Genomic DNA, 9,423 nt, shown 5'->3' on the forward strand with positions numbered 1-9,423 from the left:
GAAAGGGATCTTTATCCAAGTGAGTGTGTGTGTGTGTGTGTCTGTGTGTGTGTGTGTGTGTGTGTGTGTGTGTGTGTGTGTGTGTGTGTGTGTGTGTGTGTGTGTGTGTGTGTGTGTGTGTGTGTGTTTGTGTGTGTGTGTACTCACCTATTTGTGCTTGCGGGGGGTTGAGCTTTGGCTCTTTGTGTGTGTGTGTGTGTGTGTGTACTCACCTAGTTGTGTTTGCAGGGGTTGAGCTCTGGCTCTTTGGTCCCGCCTCTCAACCGTCAGACCCATAGGTCTGCAAGGCAGACCCATGGCTACACTGTGTGTGTGTGTGTGTGTGTGTGTGTGTGTGTGTGTGTGTGTGTGTGTGTGTGTGTGTGTGTGTGTGTGTGTGTGTGTGTGTGTGTGTGTGTGTGTGTGTGTGTGTGTGTGCGTGTGTGTGTGTGCGTGTGTGAGAGAGCATGTGCTTGCCCGTGCAAGGAAACTTTTCCAACTTACTGTAGGTTAAATTTCATCTAATAAACTTAACAAAATTTCTCATCATGTGTTTTACTCTTACATTCATATATAAAGAAAGAGGGATATACACAGATGTAAATTGTATGATTTATACCACAGAAGAACATTTCATTAGCGCCATGCGTTATGCACGCTGGTCGAGTGGTAGCAATGACTAGCGAACCTCAAGGCTTTGCCACTTGAAGGGAGACGATCATTGATTTAAGTGACCCAGTTTGTTGGCTTGTGGCGTCTTGAGACTGGCACCTAGGAAGTTGACTCCTCAGTACTGACAGTCTTCATTCTGGGGAGAGGGGGGGGGGGGGCGATGTATCTTAAAATTATGTTTCTGTTTTATTATGATTTTGATATGCAAACTTTCCGTTTTATATCAGAAGCTTGATCAGGAGGTAATTACAGAAACTTGTACTATTACAAATAATTCGTAAGGATCAGGTAACTAGCCTTGTAATCTGCAGGTATATAGGCAGGTGTGTAGCTTATAATGTCTGGTGCAATGTTATGTGGTTAATGGAGAGGGCTGGAAGAATATATGGATGGAGGGTTAGTTAGGAGGTTCTACTAAGGAACCAATCAAGCTGATTTTCGACTCCCTCCTCACGAACAACTGGAGAAGGCAAGGTGGTGTTCCTCAGGGTCATCCTCCACTTGCTGTGCCCTGGTTTATAGCTCCCCTTTGTACAGCACCTCACCCTGGCCGCCTAGGTGAAGCACGGGCTGTCACGGCAAAACCTCTTCTCAAGTGACGATGACAAGACTTCTTTGACTCCCAAGAAAATGGTGAGTTTACCAGAGGTGGGATCTGTGACGTACAAATATTTTCAAGGTTATTATCCCGGCTGGTGTTTTTTTTATTCTTTTATGACGATTTGTGTTGTCAAAGGGAATATTAGAGATAATCATTAGGGAATGTTAACTGGTAATATTGAAATTAGAGTTAGGTGGAAAGAAAGTAATTTGAAAGTCTGACGTGAGAAAGTAAACAAATATGGGCACCAAGAACAGGCTTAATTTGTTGATTTTTTATTTAAAGATGAAGTCCGTGCGAACGTAACATATACTACAAATTATATCTCCTCTCCTCTTGGTGCTTCTCGGTCGAAGAATATGAAATATGCGGTTAGCTGATAGTAATTATGAGGTGAACAAATCCACAATGGCTGTGATGAGGGTTCGAACCTACACACAGGATGTTCGCAGCTGCGCCTTGAACATCCTGTGCGTAGGTTCGAACCCTCATCATGACCCTTGTCGATTTGTTCATTTAATATATCACGTTAATATGATTTCTGTGTGTAATTATGAGGTATTTCCATATTCCTCATATAGATATACCTCATGTGGAAGGGAAGGGAATTATCAGGCTTGTCGCTTTCCCCTGATAATTCCCCTTCCGTTCCACATGAGGCATATGAGGTATATCTATGAAACATAAAATGTAGTGGAGAAAAATGAATAGAGTTCGTGATAATTTGGCAAGTATAGTTGAGTGGAAATGTACCAGATGTACATTTCCAAGGAAAAGAAAGAGAAGAACTTTCTTCTCTTTCTTTCTTCTCTTTCTTTCTTTTCTGTACAAAGAAAAGAACTTCGTCTGCATCATTACATCAAACTAGATCAACAAGGAGTGACAAAATGTTATACAAATACAGGTCCACCGTGGGATAGGTGCACACCTGAATAGTGATTGCAAGGTACAAAAACTACACGAGGAGAAAACACTAAGCTGGCATGACTATATAGAGGACGTGGAAGGGCTATGAGGATAGGATAAGAACTGGGACTACGAGGACGGAGTGAAGGAACTCTGTAGAAGCACTTGAACCATCCGGGATCGAGCGACCGCTGACCTGGCAATAAGGGAGACCGTTACTGTACCGACCAGCCCAAGTGGATAGACGAATATATATATATATATATATATATATATATATATATATATATATATATATATATATATATATATATATATATATATATCGTACCTAGTAGCCAGAACGCACTTCTCAGCCTACTACGCAAGACCCGATTTGCCTAATAAGCCAAGTTTTCATGAATTAATTGTTTTTCGACTACCTAATCTACCTAACCTAACCTAACCTAACTTTTTTGGCTACCTAACCTAACCTAACCTAACCTATAGAGATAGGTTAGGTTAGGTTAGGTAGGGTTGGTTAGGTTCGGTCATATATCTACGTTAAATTTAACTCCAATAAAAAAAAATTGACCTCATACATAATGAAATGGGTAGTTTTATCATTTCATAAGAAAAAAGTTTGAGAAAATATATTAATTCAGGAAAACTTGGCTTATTAGGCAAATCGGGCCTTGCATAGTAGGCTGAGAAGTGCATTCTGGCTACTAGGTACATATATATATATATATATATATATATATATATATATATATATATATATATATATATACATATATATATATATATACATATATATATATATGTATATATATATATATATATATATATATATATATATATATATATATATATATATATATATATATATATATATATATATATATATAATATACTAGCAGTACCCGGCCACGCATTGCTGTGGCTCAGCAACGCAGTCCTCCCCACCATTCCCCACTCCACCATCCCCTCTTCCTTCCCACTACGCCCCACTCCCGTGTCCCTTTGTCCTCCCCACAATTCTCCTTTCCCCCATCCCCTCGTCATCCCCACCATTCCTCACTCCCTCGTCCCCTCGTCATCCCCACCATTCCCCACTCCCTCGTCCGATGCCTTCCCAAATGGTCTGATGTTCCTATCAAAAAATTGGGAACATCAAGTGATCTGATGTTCCCATCACTGAAATATAAGAAAAACAGTTAAAAAATGAAATGAAAATATGAAAAATATATAAAAATATAACTATTCCCACGAAATGAACGGTATGGTAAACAACACAGCTCAAATCCAACGCATTTCACACAAAATAATTAAATCAAAATGAAAATAAATAAAAATCTATGAAAATTCAATTTATCAATGCAATCAGAAACATTGAAATGGAACTGTAATATATTTAGTATAGCAAGTGTGTTGCTCTTACATGCAACAGATGGCGCTGTTTTTCAAGAGAAGCATAGTTTTACCTGTTACAGGTGTGGCATCTAATACTTATACTTATACTTATACTAATGAAATGAACGGTATGGTAAACAACACAGCTCAATTCCAACACAATATCACACAAAATAATTCAATAAAAAATGCAATAAATCGAAATTATTGAAAGAAAATTATCAATGCAATCGGAAACATTGAAATGGAATTCGTGACATATTTAGTATAGCGTACATGTTGATATTATGTGCAACAGATGGCGCTGTTTTTCAAAAACGCATGTTTTTACCTGTCACAGGTGTGGCATCTATGTAGTTGGTATATAAAACTACGCAACTATTCGAATGCAACGTTGTGTCAAAATTTCAAAGCAATCGGTAAAGAGGTTTCGAAGATTTCCCTCACAAGAAAAACACATGAAAAACACAGTTTTTCAGAAAAACAGTTTTTTTTTACCGTCACAGACGTGACATCTTTATAGTATGTATATATAAACCTGGCCGGATGCAAATGGAACGTTGTGTGAAAATTTCAAAGCAATCGGTGAAGAACTTTCGGAGATTAGCGGTTTTGAACAAACAAACATTTCCATTTATATAATATATATATATATATATATATATATATATATATATATATATATATATATATATATATATATATAATATATATATATATATATATATATATATATATATATATATATATATATTATAAAATGTGTGTCAGGAAAACATTCAACCGGAGGCTGCATGAAGTAGTTCTGATGCCGATCTTTATCTACGGATATTATGCGTTGATGTGACATTGATTTTGTTTATTTATTATGCACCCCATACCCATCTCGTGGGTGATAGTTGATCCCCATACCAATCCTGTGGGTGGTAGTGGACCCCATACCCATATCGTGGGTGGTATTGGACCCCATATCCTTCACGTGGGCAGTGGTGGACTCCCATATTCATCCCATGGATGATAGCAGAAACCATACCCAGTCCGTGAGCGGTAGTAGAAAAGGTTACAGAGGCACATAATTGGCTCAGAAACTCGACACCAAAATTCACTTATTTAAGGCAGTAGCAATCTTGTTAAGCGACTTACACAAGTTATTGTCTAGATACAAACAATCTTTTACTGCACAAGTGATCCAAGAAATGTTCCAGAACATTCTCTAAGCCGAGCACTTTACGGCTGTGGTGAGTCAGTTACACTTATACTAATCATGTCCTCCCCCCCCCACACCCACCCCCAGCAGGGATCATTCCCCACACCCACCCCCAGGGCTCCCCCCACCCACCCCCAGGGCTCCCCCCACCCACCCCCAGGGTTCCCCCCACCCCCACACACACTCACCCATCCAACAGGTGGCGGGCGTGGAAAATTTACAGGCAAGTTTGCACTGTCTTCAGTAAGTAAACTTGTGATATTTAGCTAAGATTTTTGGTAGTATATCTACTTGAGATGATTTCGCGGATTAGCGTCCCCGCGGCCCGGTCCTTGACCAGGCCTCCTTTTTTGTTAGACGTCCCCAGGAAGCAGCCTGTAGTAGCTGTCTAACTCTCAGATACCTATTTACTGCTAGGTGAACAGAGGCCTCAGGGTGAAAGAAACTCTGCCCATTTCTTTCCACCTCCGCCGGGGATCGAACCCGGACTCTTAGGATTACGAATCCCATGCGCTGTCAACTCAGCTGTCAGGCCCCTACTTTGGAAAAAAAAATTACTTACACATTGCTTGAACGTTCGAAATAGTTAGCTCTGAATGCTGAGAGATTCTTGTTTTCACATTTAATGTCGTAATGTATGTGAATAGGTCTACTGACAGCGACACATAGGCTTATGGCTCTTCCTGCGTAATAGAATGACAAATGGACGTACTCCGCTCCACCAAACTCTCACAAGTAGAGCCTGGCCTCGGGCCGGGCTTGGGGAGTAGAAGAACTCCCAGAACCCCATCAACCAGGTATCAAGCAGGTATGGAATAACTGGTTTGTGAATTTCATTTTGTCTGAGGTCTGCAAGATTTTGTTGCTATTGCAATAGTTTGCAATCGAAAAAGCTAATCAATTCTTCCTCTTTACGAAAACATTCTTTGGCTATCATAGATTTGGAGGCCACTATGGGATGTGATGCGTAGGAGAGAGACTGACTCCATCATTGATTATTTTAGTATATCCATACCTAGTTTCAGACACAAACACTTCGTAGTTGTGTTAGGGAGTTAAGTGCATTCAAGGATAACAAGGAGTCACTTGCAATTAGTTGTGTCTACTCTGGATTCACATGGTTTGAGTGCAAGGAGTAAACAGTTTGGTCTGAAGAGTGCAGGCTCAGTTATGTGTGCGAACATCCCCACTCAGACTATGAGGGAGGGAGTTATCAGAGGAAAGCGCCAATCCATTACGACTATACAGCACTTGGAAGGGGTGAGGATAATGATTTAGGATGGGATGAAGGGTAAGGAATGGTGCCCAACCATTTGGACGGTCAGGGATTGAACGCCAACCTATATATGAAGCGATACAGTCGCTCTACCGTCCAGCCCAAGTTTTTGGATGAGAGCCATTTCTTGTTGTCACAACAACTCCACTTCCGGCGCCACCAGAAGATTGGTATAGAGAACCATCAGTGTAGTTTCAGACAGAGATCGTTCCATGTCCAGTACCTAAATATTACTTAAGGCAGGACGCAAAATGTTTTAAATTAAAGTCATGTAAATAGATAATCTAAAAAGCGTGAGTTGTGTTAGTCAAATATGTTTTTCCCCCTTCCAATGTGCTGGGATTTGCTCCTTTTTTGTACATATGGTGGTTTCCCATTGTGTGAGACAGGAAACCTGCTAGCCTTTTCGAGGTCAACCTATAGTGACCTTTTCCGGGATGCAGCCCGCAACAGTTGCCTAAAGTCTCTGGTTACCCGCTGACTCTAGGTGAAGAGAGGCATCAGGAGAAAGGACAGTACCTATAACAATTTCGCCTTTTTTTTAAGCAAGTGCCGCTACAGCTCATACATCTGCAGCTCACACAGCTACAGATAGCTTGTAAACCTGCAGCTTGTATACCTTTAGCTTGTATACCTGCACTTTATACACATGCAGGTATACGAGCTACAGGTGTACAGGCTACAGGTGTTCGAGCTACAGATTTACAAGTTACAGGTGTGTGAAGCTACAGATGTATGAGCTGTAGCGACACTTTAAAAAAAAGCTCTCACACCTGCACTGTGTTTGAGCCAACAGTCAGGGAGCTACAGCCGAATTGACTGTACTGCGGCCGGCTGCTCCATGCTGATTGGAGTATCCTCATAACACCACCTGTCTGCTGTCTATTTACTTTATTATGTTACCGAAGGATATCTTTAAGTTACATTAGGATATTGTAAAGCTAAATCAGATTAGTTCTATTTGTTAGGCATTTGAATTGCGTCTAATCTACCCGGCTGCTCTGATTAAGCCAGAGCATGTGTATCTGAACTGTCTATTTGCTGTTATATTAAATATATATTGTTATATTATATATTGTTATATATTATTTATATATACGTTGTTATATTATATATTGTTAGATATTATTTATATATACGTTTTTATATTAAATATATTTTCTCCATTTAGTATACGGTCAATAGGCAAATAATGACGTCACTATCTTGAATCTTGTGGACAATGATAAGATATTTTAGTGGGGCAAAGGTGGACAAAGGTAGACACAAGTAGTTGAAGATGGACAATGGTAGACACAAGTGGTTAATGTTGAAGAAAACGTGGATAAAGGTGAACAAATAATGCCACTTGAGAACAACAGGCACTCTGGTTGTACCAGGGATTAATGAGGAATAATAACACTGTGAGACCCTGCAAGCTCCTCTAGGGTTTGAAGGGTCGTATCCTAGGGTACTAGAGTTACAAGGGTCGTATCCTAGGGTACTAGAGTTACAAGGGTCGTATCCTAGGGTACTTTGTTACAAGAGTCTAAGACTAGGGGTCAGAAGGATACAATCCAGGGGTTACATATATCCTATACACAGGAGTTACAAGGGTCCTATAATAGGGTTACAAGATCCTATAATAGAGTTACAAAGGGTCCCATACTAGGGTAACAAGAAGGGGGTCCCTATACTAGGTTAACAAAAAGCGGTCCCATACTAGGGTTACAAGAAGGGGGTCCCTATACTAGGGTAACAAGAAGGGGGTCCCTATACTAGGTTAACAAAAAGCGGTCCCATACTAGGGTTACAAGAAGGGGTCCCTATATTAGGGTAACAAGCGTGGGTTCCATACTAGGATAGCAAGAAGGGGTCCCCATACTAGGGGAACAAGCACCCTACCTGTTTTGGTGGTCCTGGCTGTGGTGAGGCTCCCGGACGTCTAAGGAAGTTGGAAGGAAGAACCTGTTAGAGAAGGCGAGGCAGGAGTCGCCTGTCTCTTTGTTATCTTGACACACACAGGCGGTATATGCTCAAGACGCTGGTATATAGATCACAGTGAACTCTTGCTTTATTTACCTCTAATTTCACAGTATTATATTTGAAACAGTAACACAGTCCAAATCCTCGAATCTGTAAGCCTTTTTTGTAAATATAAACAGATGTAAATTTTCTTGATTTGGTACAACACAGGACAGTGTGATATAACACGTTATTCGGGCTACCACAGGAATGACTTCTGCTTCCCTCACTGTTGTTCCTTTAACCACTACATCCCACAGCAACTTGAATTTCTATTTTGTTTGAGGGCACCAACCTCCCGAAGAGCAAGAAGAGCTCCACGGAGAGGGAGAAAGAGAGAGAGAGAGAGAAGGCTTGTTGGGCCCTCGGAGCGCGCCCTTGGCAGCCTGTTGTTGCTCACGACCCGACCGAGTGACTGGCTTGTGGCCCAGTGGCCCCTCCCAGCTGACTTGACTGCCTGCCTGCCTGCCTGCCTGCCTCGCCCAGGGACAGGAATTGAGGGTTATAGAATTACACAATACGGTCAGCTGATCCCCCTGCATCACCGCTGGTGCCTTGACAAGTTCTACACCGCCTTTACTGGTTGGAATGTTCGACATCACCACTGACTAATCAACCTAACCCACGCATATATGAATGAAAATGACGACGTTTCGGTCCGTTTTGGATCTCTTATCAAGTCGTGTCTTGATGAAGAGTTCTGGGCGGACTGAAACATGGTCCGTTTTTACCGTGTTTCAGCCGCGTCACTGTGACTCATTTTAAGCAGCGACCCAATAATTATTATTGCCCTCGGCCCTCGGTAGGGAAATTATCGATTGAAATCGATCTCTGTGTGAACTAATGTGCCTTTCATATTATGTGAGAGCTATTATTATCTTATAGATAAATAATTCTTTAAAAATCCTTGAAAGTTATGAGAAAAAGATGGAGAAACCTGAAGAAGTTGTACTGTTTTATATCAAAGATATGAAGGGCCGACCATAAACAAGTGCAGACATGGTAAGCAAATTATTGGGAAAAGGTGCTAAGCCAGAATGAACAAATGGTATCATTCCTGATCTGTATTTTAGACTTTTTTAGTATTAACCTTTAAATGGTTAAATGGGCCTTTAAATGGGCCTTTAAATGGTTAAATGGGCCTTTAAAATGGTTAAAATGGGCCTTTAAATTAAATGGTTAAATGGGCCTTTAAAACCTTTAAATGGGCCTCTGTAATCATCGTCCAATGACACGGGCCAGTAGACATCCCTTATGTGCATGTCTAGATAAGTCTCTCCGAATATCCAATCTAGAAAGGCCAATAGTAGGCATCCTTCAGTCTCAGGAGACTATGGAGTTGCGCTCTGGTTGTCGGTCTCTGGTTGAGAGATTAAACCTCTC

General features: G+C 40.8%; 1 protein-coding gene across 1 annotated transcript in view; it reads right to left on the reverse strand.

Moving 5' to 3' along the window:
- LOC123764950 (uncharacterized) overlaps positions 1-8,467 on the reverse strand; it is a 142,682-nt gene extending 134,215 nt beyond the window's left edge. The window contains 1 exon segment of the mRNA XM_045753187.2: positions 7,921-8,467. The gene's annotated coding sequence lies outside the window, so the exon portion shown is untranslated.
- Between the last annotated feature and the right edge of the window lie 956 nt (positions 8,468-9,423).

Source organism: Procambarus clarkii, chromosome 29 (genome assembly GCF_040958095.1).
Source record: "Procambarus clarkii isolate CNS0578487 chromosome 29, FALCON_Pclarkii_2.0, whole genome shotgun sequence".
Classification (NCBI taxonomy): Eukaryota; Metazoa; Arthropoda; class Malacostraca; order Decapoda; family Cambaridae; genus Procambarus; species Procambarus clarkii.